This window comes from Capra hircus, chromosome 6 (genome assembly GCF_001704415.2).
Source record: "Capra hircus breed San Clemente chromosome 6, ASM170441v1, whole genome shotgun sequence".
In the NCBI taxonomy this organism is placed as follows: Eukaryota; Metazoa; Chordata; class Mammalia; order Artiodactyla; family Bovidae; genus Capra; species Capra hircus.
In genome coordinates this window covers 102,295,513-102,307,668 of record NC_030813.1, presented here as the reverse complement: position 1 = coordinate 102,307,668, position 12,156 = coordinate 102,295,513, and the positions used below count along the sequence as shown (strand labels likewise).

Sequence of the window (12,156 nt, the reverse complement as noted above, 5' to 3'; positions counted from 1 at the left end):
TGAAGGAAGTGGGCACTTGCCATCAATGAGCTTACAAACTACAGAAGGCATTCAAAGATGAAGCATTCTATACAGATGTTCCACTTGAAAAAGTGTCATAGAAAGAAACTGAGAAGCTAGAGGGCCAGAGAGGAAAGAGGTAAGGTGTTGCAATTTTATATCAAGCGGTCAGAGAAGGAAACATTTCAGCAAGGGCTTAAAGGAAGTGAGGAGCAAGGCATGCTGAGCTGTAGTAAAAGATGGCCTAGCACTCAGGGTGATGAGGTGTCAGGGCTCATGTTCGTCAATGGTAATAAATGCACCACCCCAGTGGGAGATGCTGAGTTGGGGAAAGCAGGGGGTGGTGGCGGGCATAGGGAAGTCTATGGGCATCTCCATGCCTCCCACTCAGTTTAGCTATGAACTTAACTGCTATAAAATAAATAAATAAAGCCTTTTTTTTTTTTTTCAAATGGTCCTAATGGAGAAGGAAATGGCAATCCACTCCAGTATTCTTGCCTGAGAGATGCCACGGACATAGGAGCCTGGTGGGCTACAGTCCATGGGGTCGCAAAGAGTCGGATAGGACTGAGCAACCAAATCAAACAAAATCATCCTAGGAACTTTGAGACGTCTTAAGACAGAAGGAGTCAGCTGAATCCCAGGTCTCACAACTGGTTTCTTAGGCGGGTGAGTGAAGTACAAAGTGAAAGAGGCATTCTCTGAGTGATCTGGCCGTAGGCACAACCCAGGACTTGTATGTGCAACTTAGACTCATAACCCTGCTTGGTGGCTCGATCCTTTCCACAGAGGCAAGGGCAAGGAGGCTGCATCACCACCAGATTATTGACCCATGTCTCCCAGAAAAGACCAAATTCAGCCTATCCTTCACCAACTCCGGGAGCTTGCTCAAACTCATGTCCAGCAAGTCGGTGATGCCATCCAACCATCTCATCCTCTGTCCTCCCCTTCTCCTCCTGCCCTTCTTTCCCAGCATCAGGGTCTTTTTCAATGAGTCAGTTTTTTGCATCAGGTGGCCAAAGTATTGGAGTTCCAGCTTCAGCATCAGTCCTTCCAATGAATATTCAGATACAAGGTTAGTTAGGTTAGAAGGGAGGCTTACTGTAGTTAGGAAAGTTATGACCCTAAAGTGCTGCTAAGGAAGGTCACTAGTATATCCTTCAGTTAATATCTCTTTCAAAGAATCTTTCTTAAAAATAGCCATATTTGTACAAGAAGGTTTCTCCAATAAAATGCTTGTAATAGCAAGAAAACTGGTAACAACCGAACACATACCAACACAGAAAGGGTAAATTATGATACATGAAACATGGCGTAACATCAAACAGGTTTATCCAAACAAGATGCTGAGCAAAATGTACACTGTGAGCCAATCTGCTTGAAAAGAAAATGTTTTCTTTTGATATTTATGCATAACACACACCCTTAACACACATTCACTCAACTGTTGATGGTGGTTTCTCTGGAAAGCAGCACTTTCATCTTTTATTCTGTATGCTATGAATCCTTTTATTATCTGCGTAAACATTTTCTTTTTTTTCTTTTTTTTCTTTTTGCGTAAACATTTTCTTCTCTAAGTATAATGGTAGGGGGTGGGGAATTTTCCTGATCCATCAATACTGACAATCAGATCTTCCTGAAGTCTTCATACTTTTTTATATTATTTTCACCAGATTATAAAGACAAAGCAGAAAAATAAGTGGGGGTAGGGGAGCCCGTTTAAAATCCTCTCATTAGAAAAAGTAGGTAAGGGACTTCCCCAGTGATCCAGTAGTCAAGAATCTGCCTTGCAATGCAGGGGACGTGGGTTCAATCCCTGGTCAGGGAACTAAGATTCCCCCATGCCTCAGAGCAACCGACTGAGCCACAGCTACTGAGCCCGCAGGTGGCAACTAGAGCCAGCACTCCACAATGAAAGATCCCGGATGATGCAATGGAGATTCTATGCGCCACAGCTAAGACCCAACAGCCAAATAAATAAAATAATTTTTAAAAATTTAAAGCAGGTAAGATTCCAACGTGGCTCTATTCTAAACACACAGTAATGTTGTACAGCAAAAAAAAAAAAAAAAAAAAAAGGGAAGCTTAAGCAAGACAGGTGATCACTTTGGGCAAATTAAGCCCTACCAGCCTCAGTGCTCCCACCCGTAAAATGGAAAACGACCTATTTTACAGAGTCACCAAGAACAGTGCTTTATAAATCTAGCTAAAATGCCCAGCACACTGATACACCATGGACACTCAGTACACAGCAGTTCTTATTTAAGTCAGCAATGTCGATCTTAACTTTTACGTAACTGACACAGACTGTTTCATGTAGGAATGCACTCTGTCAGATCTATTTAAATGACCCTTCCACAGTCCTTTCAGCCTTTTGCCATGCAAATTTATTCAGAAATAAAAATGTCACATACATCAAACTGCTTTTTTCCCCAAAATAGAAGGAAAAACATTTCAAGTAAAAAAAAAGTTGGTTTTTTTTTTTTTTGAAGTTTTACAGACACTCACACTATACACATATACAATCACAAGGAAAGAAGAAGAGGGAAGAGGAATACAAAAAGAAAAGACTCAGATTTTCAAATATTCTGTTTTAGGGTTTTTTAACATTTTATTTATATTTAAAATTTATTTTTAATTGGAGTATAATTGCTTTACAATACTGTGTTGGTTTCTGCCATGTATCAGCATGAATCAGCCATAGGTATCCACATGTCCCCTCCCTCATGAACTTCCCTCTGGTTTTAGGCCATTAAGTGCTTCCAAATCTAGCACAGTCCTGGGAACCTACTCTCAGGGGCCTTTGCGATGATGTGCTGGTTTAAAGGCCTGCTTGGCAACCTCCTAGCTATATGACCTCAAGGTCTCAGCCTTCTTATCATTAACATGGAGCTTCCTGGGGGTTGCTGTAGGGTTAAATGAAATGGGTGTCATATTTTTAGCACAATGCCAAGCTCATGGTAAACATTCACTAGTAGTAGTTGTCCTGGTTATTTTTCTGCCAACCAAAGTACATGTTCAAGACAACCCATACATTACAGAAGCTTTTCCACTGGACAAACAGTTGCTAAGTAGGTCTCAAAGCCCCATGACCATGACCCAGTTTCCAGAGGAGAATATGAGGAAAACAACTGCCCAGAGGCCTGAGGATGTCTGGGCTGGTCTGGTCCCTGGTCAGCTTGCCTTCCCCTTTTCCACACATACCCTCCAGGAATAACAGCCTCTTGGTAATTGGCAATGTGTCAGTGGTGAGTCATGGGTCATACACTGTTTCCATCTGAATTCTCCAGAACTCTACCCCAAGCAGTTCGTACTCTCAGGGCCCCAAACTGACCTGATCGCCTACAGTTCCTTTAGCTCTCTAGCGCCACATGAAGCCCTCAGGACATTCATAATGTAACACGATTTCCCCAATGACCTCTTCTCCATTTCAAACCCTCCATTTCAAGGTGGACACTGCCTTGAACAAGGTTCAGGCCCCAAACTCAAGTCCACATCCCACAGCCTGTTAGCTCCCTCCCATCATTCAGCTCAAATGACACGTTCTCCAAGAGCCCTCCCTGAATGCAGCGCTGATGTGCCTCCAGCCGACCCAGGCGCTATTTCATTATATTCTACATGGGTTCAGAATGTATCTAGCTGCAAGTAATAACTGCTTAATTAACAGTGGCTTCTAATATTTCTGGACTCCTCTGGTGGCTTAGTGGTAAAGAACCCACCTGCCAAGACATGCAGGAGATGTGGGTTCAATCCCTAGGTTGGGAAGATCCCCTGGAGAAGGAAATGGCAACCCACTCCAGTATTCTTGCCTGGAAAATCCCATGGACAGAGGAGGCTGGCGTGAGCTACCATCCATGGGGTTGCAAAGAGTCAGACATGATTTGGCGACTAAACAATTTCTCCAGACCCTGATGCTGGGAAAGATTGAAGGCAAAAGGGGAAGAGGGCGGCAGAGATCAAGGCGGTTAGATAGCATCACTGGCTCAATGGACATGAATCTGAGCAAACTCCAGGAGATAGTGAAGGACAGGGAACCCTGGGGTGCTGCAGTCCACAGTCAAACACAACTTAGAGACTGAACAACAGCAACAATGGCAAGTCTAAAGGGAGGTGGCTGCTGGTATAATTTTAGCCGTAGGATGAGGCCATTGGGAACTCTGGCTCTTCCTGCTCAGCCACATTTAGCATGCTGTCTTTAGGCACATCATCCCATGGTACAAAAAGGTTGCTGGTCATAACCAGACATCTTTTCAACATGCAAGGCAGGAGGAAGATGGGAGGAGGAAGGTGTGGCTATGTCAACCACATCAGGAAAGTCCTTCCCCAAACATTTACTACCTGAAAACCAAAACGAGGTCACATGGCCTCCTCCAGCTTCAGGGGAAACAGGTAAATCAAGATACAAATTGTTACCACTGGCTGAGAACAAACATGATCTGTCACCTGAGGCCGTGCCCAGTTTAGTCCCATGTATAATCAAGGTTCTCTTAGCAACAAAAAATGGGAACGCGCACTGGGGAGGAAAAGAACAGTGTTGGCCATCCTTATCTTTTCACAGTACTTACACTATCTGAAATTGAAGTGAAGTCAAGTCATTCAGTCGTGGCTGACTCTTTGCGACCCCATGAACTGTAGCCTACCAGGCTCCTCCATCCCTGGGATTCTCCAGGCAGGAATACTGGAGTGGGTTGCCATTTCCTTCTCCAGGAGATCTTCCCAACCCAGAGATCGAACCCAGGTCTCCTGTATCGCAGGCAGACGCTTTACCATCTGAGCCACCAGGGAAGCTCATATCTGAAATTAACGTCTGCTAAATAAGCAAATAAATATGTAAGTGTTGATGGCTCATACCTCAACAGAATGTAAGCTCCATATCCAGCTTTATATATACATGCCCAGAGCCTGTATTTTAAAATCACTGTCAACTTTCTCCCATTAGGCAGGTATTATAGGTAGTGGAATATAGTAAGGATAGTCTAGGCTATGCTGGGCTTCCCAGGTGGCTCAGTGATAGGGGACTCTGGTTCAATTCCTGGGTCAGGAAGATCCCCTGGAGAAGGAAACAGCAACCTATTCCAGTATTCTTGCCTGGGAAATCCCACACACAGAGGAGCCTGGTGAGCTCAGTTCTTGGGGTTGCAAAGAGTCAGACACGACTGAATGACTAAACAACAATAAGGTTATGCTATTGTGGCAAATTAAGCCCCAAATCTCAGTGGCTTGATGGCACAAAAACTTATTTCCTGGTCATTCTTTATGTTCATTGCATATGGTGGGGGGAAGGAGGTGAAGGGTCAGGGAGGAGGCAGGGAGCTTCACTCCACACGGAGAAGTCTAAGCTGGAAAAAGGCCAAGTTGGAAACTCCATGATCTCAAAACGTGGCTGCAGAGTTTACTATAGTAAATGAGAGGTAGACAGCCACTTAAAAGCTTCAGTCCAGAAATACATGTTACTCTCACGAACAGCCCCCTGGACAGAATTAGTCACGTGATTCGTGTGACCTAAGGAGGTGGAGAGCAGGTGCATGTCGGTAGTAAATGTTTCTGCCTCATTCCCCATGGAATGGTAAAATATTGTACAACGCATCATCCCTATTTTAGAATTTAGACCCATCAGAGAAATGTCTTAGAATGAACTTAAAGTTAGGGATACTCAGTAAAACAATTATTTCATCTTATAAGGCAATACTTACCATTAACAATTTTTTTTCCCCTTCAGGAGTAATAATAGGAAATACTTATGCAGCACTTATTATGTTCTGCTTCAAGTACTTGCCAAATCACATTACCTTTAATCTACCCAACTATCCAGAAAGGGAGATACAATAGTATCTTAAACCCATTGTCTAAGGTAACGGGAGAGTGTCAGACGCCAACTCTCCATGGGTCATTTCTTCATATTGTATACGCAGAGGCCACCAACCGTCTTTATTCCAAATGATCTTTAAGGATGCTTATACAGAGAACAGCCTTGAAAAATATATCTCCCTATGGAGCAAAGGGCAGGTGTGCTAACTGCCCATTATAAAAGATTAGGATTCCCAAAGATATGGATTCCACTGTGTTTGCAGGTACCATCTGACTCTTTCCACATCTCCCCTCTTTGGAAATTAGGTCTTAGGGAACCAGTGTAAGAAAATGGTAATAGTCTGGCTATAGCCATTATTACAAGTAATAAAGCCATTCCCAAGAGTCCATGAAACTGTGGCAGGTTAGCTTTTGAGCTTGAAAGCAGGGTAAAATGTCAGAGCCTTCACAGTGCCTGACAAGAAGTTGAGTAATCTGCCTGAGGTCTGACAGCTAGAGTAGGTGGCATATCTAAGATTCAAGCCCAAGCTGTCTGGCTTAGAAACCATGCTTTTAAATCCTCTGCTATACTGCAGCATTCCTCAAAGTGTAATTCCAGAACTAGAAGCATCGGTATCACCTGTGAACATGTTACAAGTGCAAATTCTTGGGCACTACCCCAGACCTACTGAATCAGAAACTGTGGAGGTGGGAAAGGGAAAGACATATGTGAATCTTAAAGGTTTTTCAGGAGATTCAGATGCTTACTGTAAGTTTGAAAAACACCACTTTACTGCATATATTCACCATATCTATAAAATAGAAAAATGTTATGAGTATATCCTGATTTACATAGGGATTTGAATTGACCTTTTGTAACCTGAATAATAGATTTGAAGCACTAACAGAGATGGCTCCTAAGCCCTTGCATGTAATTTTTAGGAAGGTAAGGGTCTTTATTTGGTGCAAATAAGTACCACATATCTGTTTAATAGGGCTGCATATTCTGCTTTGGAGTCACAAATGTACATCCCAAATGCTAAATAAAAATACCTGCTTTTTTATTCCCATAATGATTAGAAAGAATTACTTAGCCTAGGAGAAACACTATTTATATTTGAGAATCGAGCTATAATTCTTGAAAAACAGGAAACCACATATCAACATGGCCAACAGTGTACCACAGTAGAAAGGGCACCAGGCTTTGAGTCACAGAGTCAAGTCACTTAACTTCTTCAACTCAATTTCCTGATTTTAAAATGGAAAATGAACTCCAACTTCAGAGTTGCAATTAGGCTTAAATGATATGTCATGTGAACGCCACTGGTAAACAGCTGTGGTGCTCCGTGCTTTGTGGATGTAAACTCCACCTGCATGGGCTCTTTCTCTGCCTTAACCTGGTGTCTTCAGTTCCTCCAATGCTGAGAGTACTGTCTGGCACTTAGAAGATACTGGATGTTTATAAGGTATCGGGAATGAACATGAGGTATTACATTAAGGATGTAATTGATTTCTCTGGACTTCACTTGTCACAATAATCTCAGTCATTTAATAGGAAAAAGTAGCTTGAGCAAGAAATCCTTAGTCATGTTTTAAATGGGCCAGATAATTTAAGAAAATCAGCTGATTTTCTTCCCCTGGAGAACACTACTGAAAGAGTTCTGTCCTAAGGCATAAAACAGAAATGCCTATTAGCAACTCTCAAGGCCTGAGAGCCTCATGGTTCCCCATCTATCCCCATAACAATCTCTTATGCTCTTATGAACAGCCAGGAATAAAGATATGTACCTACAAAGAACTAAATATTTCACGTTTACTTCTGCATGGTGGTAGAATTTTAGTAAACAGATGACAGGGCTTATGTAATCTCTTGTAATAAAATCTAATATTAATTCAGCAAATATTAAATAAGCTACTGCTGCATCTAAAAAGAGGCTGCTGGAAAGCCACAGTCAATTAAATATCATTGAGAATGGGAGTCATTGTTGACTTTATAATTTAATGAAAAATATAATTTATTTACAAAACCTTCTATGAGTATGGTCAATGCAGTTCTTTAATTTGAACTCTCTAACATACTTTCTCAATCTCCTGAAAATTTTGTTAACAGTCTAGTCTTAAAATAGGGGAACTCTGGGGTTTTACCTTCAACAGAAATACTAAGATAGCAAATGAATTCAAGGACATTTTTCAGGGTAGAGATTCAATAGTAAGGATTTTCGAGCTATGATGCCATACCTTAAGGGACATCTGCAGGGTATATTGTCCCCTGTGTATGTCTTATAACAATCCAGATATTTATATATAAATTAGTTCTACCCTTTTCACAAGTGACAGCACAAACCTAAAAGATTTGGAATTTTAATAATGGACTAACTTCATCAAGTAAACTTACTTGCATTATGCAAATCTGATCAATGAAAGCACAAAATGAGAGTTGAGCATGAAACGCTTTTCATTTGTGTCTTTAAAATATGGAAAACAAGCTTGCCTTTCCCATGTTTATTTTTTTTAATTCATCTTTTCAATCCCCAAAGCACTATAACTTCAACTAAACAATCACATGGCTCCAGTAACTTATAAATGTTCCTAATAAAGATGCAACTCATATATATATATGTATCTTAGACAACTCTTCCATGTAATCAAAGCCAAATTAAGCAAGTATTTTAGTCAATAAAAATAACTTTTAGCTCCACTAACTCCTTGTAAAATTCAGTCAAACTAATAGGAAACAGAAGAGAAAGCCAGGTTTGACACAGTCTAACTACTAAAGGTCTCATAACCTCACAACGAAACAGTGACTTCTGGTGGCAAACAGTGACTTCTGGTGGAAATGCATGCATATTTTACGTCTTGTAAGAGAAAGCAATGTTGAAAATCACCTGATCTTTACTCTTGTCATAAATTCTCAGCCCCTTCATGATTTCTGTATTCAAAATTAACACAATATAAGTCTTGAAAACCGCATTTTTAGGAGGTTGAAGAGTTAAGAGCATTTTTTTAACAGATTGAAGAGTTAAGCAAATGCCAAAGACACTACAGAAATTCAATTGCCACAATGAATGAATAAGACGTATTAATTCTGATATGTAATAGTTCTTTTCCTCCTGCAAAGGGTCCACAGCAACACACCTCCAAGTTGCATATCTCCAGCCACATCACCGCTGTCAGTTCTATTCAGAAAAAGAAAAGAAGGGGTGGAGGGGTGAGGAAGTCCCCAATATTTAAATTCATTTTTTTCTCCAAAACCTTGTGTCCCACTCTTCAATACCTCTTTGTCCTAAAGAGACCAACGTGTCTCAGATTCTTTCCTTGGTCCCCTCTCTCCCCAGTTAGCTGAATTCAAATTAGCTTTTTAAGTACTAGCTATCTATTCTCCAACTTTCTCTGTTCTTCATTCTCTTCGGTCATTATCTCTTAGTTCTCCCCATTCCTCTTCTGCATATTTATCTTCAAATACAATACTTTCCGACCTTGGCAAACAGACACCACCTCTAAACGAAAGCAGGCAAACCATTCGTAGTTTTCAACTCTCCTGTGAATTTCCAGAATATCCACTCAAGGAACCCTTTCCACTAAAGATGAAAGGCAAGCTAAGGAAATACATTAGACACAGGAAGTAAACATTGAAAAAGGGCATGCCTAGGTATTCTTAAGCCTCTAAGCAGAACTAGACTGCCGAGTTCCAGGGTCTTTCTTTTTCGTGACTTCTGTCGCTACTCGGAGTCTGACACCAGGTAGGTCCGGGAGCAGGGTGGAGGGTCCCACCACCGCCCGTACCTTCTACCACCTCTGCCTGACCTTGTTCTGAAACAATCTTCCACAAGCAAAATCACCCACATTCTCAGGCCGGTCCCTTGCCTGGCGTTTCTCTGCCTCAATTACTGAGCTCTTCTCACCTGCCAAGCGTCTCAAGAAACACCCATGGGTCTTCGCCTTAATGTACGGTTTCGGCTTTAAGATTTAAATCTGTCTGGTTTCTTGATGGTAGGTCATCCATCCTCCCCGCCCCCATCCCCTCCTGCAACGTGCACCAACTGGGTTAAGATTATCCGACCCCACTGTTTTGTTAAAAAAAAAAAAAAACAAACTTCGTCTGCAAGGCCTTCCCCACCCCCACTTCGACACCCACCCCCACCCCTCAACAGAGATGGGCTCCCGGAAGACTGGACTCATCTCCACCTCCAAAGCCAAGGGTCTTCCCAGGGCAATTTACATAACAATACGGGGTTTGCGGAAACTCCAAGGAGGCTAACCTAGGAGGAAAGTCGCAAGACCCCTTGCAGGTCCCTCGCAGCTTCATTAACGTAACTCCCAAGCACCTTAAGGTAAAGGATGATTCCTGTAACGCTCCAGGTCCTCTCCCTCCTAATTCTCCAACCCCGGCGCTCGCAAAGTCGGAGGGCTAGCGTGTGGCAGTCAGAGGATCAGACATCAAGAAGAATGTATCACCGAGGGAAATTAACCAGTTCCACGCTCTGCGGACGCCGTCTCCCTCTGCGCCAGGAGCAGGTCTCAGAAGGTGCCTCCAACTTTTCCCCTCCCTCTCTGGAGTCTGCGGACCACCGCCGCACACCTCCATCTCGATCACAATTTGAGGAAACTGGAACCACTAATCTCTCTCCTAGACGTAGTGGGGGAGGGGTGACGATAAAGGGGGGAGGGGGTCTCGTAACGGAGGAGAGAAAAGCCCCGCTTTTACCCCCACTCCGCAGAGAAACTTCTGGGACTCTTCTATTACGCAACCCCGGGACCAGGTTCCAATACATGAACATCTTTCCGCAAGACGCGGGGCGCACGGGCAGACGTGGGATTCGGTGGAGTGAGAGAGGTGGGGAGGAGGACGGGTCTCTTCCTGCGCTCCCCTCCCCAGTTTTTCTAGACGCTACCTGCCGGGAATTGGTAAGGGCGGTAGAGAGCTCGGCGTCTCCCTCGCCCGTTCTCCCCGAAGGTTCCCACCGGAAAAGTGGGAACGCCAAGCGACTTGAGTCAGCGTGCTGGGAAGCCGGCTGCGAGGCGGGAGAGCCGGGGCTTCCCAGAAGTCAGCGGCCGCGGCGCCGGGACCAGGATGACCACCCCAACCCCCCCACCTCCAGCTCGGGGTAGCGGGGCGCAGGATTCCGCTCACCTTCCAGACCTGGAGTCCTCCAGTCTCGGCTCGCGCGCCCTCGCCGCCTCCGCCCGCCCCTGACCTGTTGCGGTGAGGAAGGGGCGCAGGTGCGGGGAGCGCGGGGCGCTCAGCGACGGCTCGCGCGGGACCCGGCGCCCAGCCGCGGAGGCGAGAACGCAGCTGTGCCAGCGACGCGCGCGGGCGGCGGCCGAGTGCGCAGGGGCCGCGCGCTCGTCCGCTCGCTGGCTGGCTAGCCCAGCGCGCCGGCGGCCCCCGGAACGCCCGGGAGGCGAGGCCCCGCCCTTCCCCGGGAGGCCACGCCCCACCCCGAGTTTCTCGGCCCCGCCCTGCCCACGCCCTCTGCCTGGCACCACCCTGATGAGAGGAACTGCGCGGGCCCTCCGCGGGAGACCAGTGGGAGGACCCAGGGCCAGCAACCTCTAGGAATGAATACTGCAGTGACCGTACACCGGCAGCGTGGGTGACCCTGCCCCGGCCTGCTGCGGGGCACCGCAACCCTTTCGCTTTGCAGCGAGAATGAGCTTAGGGTCAAGTTTTGACTAAAAGTGTCAAGGAGTCTTTTCTGCAGTGTCCTATTCTGTAGAAAGATGATAATAACTAACATCTGGAGAGGGTTAAATGGTTTGTAAAGAGCTTTTCGCACTCAAGCCCAGCTCATCGTCATAACAGCCGCATGAAACAGACACAGTATTGCTGCCATCTCCCAAATAATGAAACCGAAGGGGTAGAAATAGTGTGCCCAGTGTCCGCAAGTTAAAAAGTGGCACGAGAAACCAGGCCTCCCAAATCCAGCCTCCCCAGTTCTTGCTCTTCAGCAGCCCAACCCCAGAAAATTCTAATGGATACTGGGGCTTTGGCAAACAGATCCAAAAAGAAGGCTACTGCCTAGTTGCTACCCAATCCCTTGTTGAACATAGGAAAGAAAGCGTCCTCCTTGAACTCTTAGAGGCATCTCACCTTCCTCCCTGAAAAGGATGCAGGAAGATGTCATCAAACGGCCTAGACAGGATTTTTCCCGTGTCTTAATGGTTTAAAATGTTTTCAGATTTTTTTTTTTAATGTGGACCGTTTTTAAAGTCTTGAATTTGTTACAGTATTACTTGTGTTTTATGGTTTGTCCTTTTGGCCATGAGACACGTGCGATCTTAACTCCCTGCCAGGTACTGAACCCTGCCTTCTGCATTGGAACCTGAAGTCTTAACCACTGGACTACCAGGGAAGTCCCTTCCTAATGG

General features: G+C 44.7%; 1 protein-coding gene across 3 annotated transcripts in view; it reads right to left on the bottom strand.

Moving 5' to 3' along the window:
- Positions 1 to 11,156, bottom strand: part of AFF1 (AF4/FMR2 family member 1) — a 200,044-nt gene extending 188,888 nt beyond the window's left edge. For all 3 annotated transcript variants that reach the window (XM_018049701.1, XM_018049705.1, XM_018049702.1), the window contains exon 1: positions 10,919 to 11,156. The gene's annotated coding sequence lies outside the window, so the exon portion shown is untranslated. The remainder of the gene's footprint in view (positions 1 to 10,918) is intronic.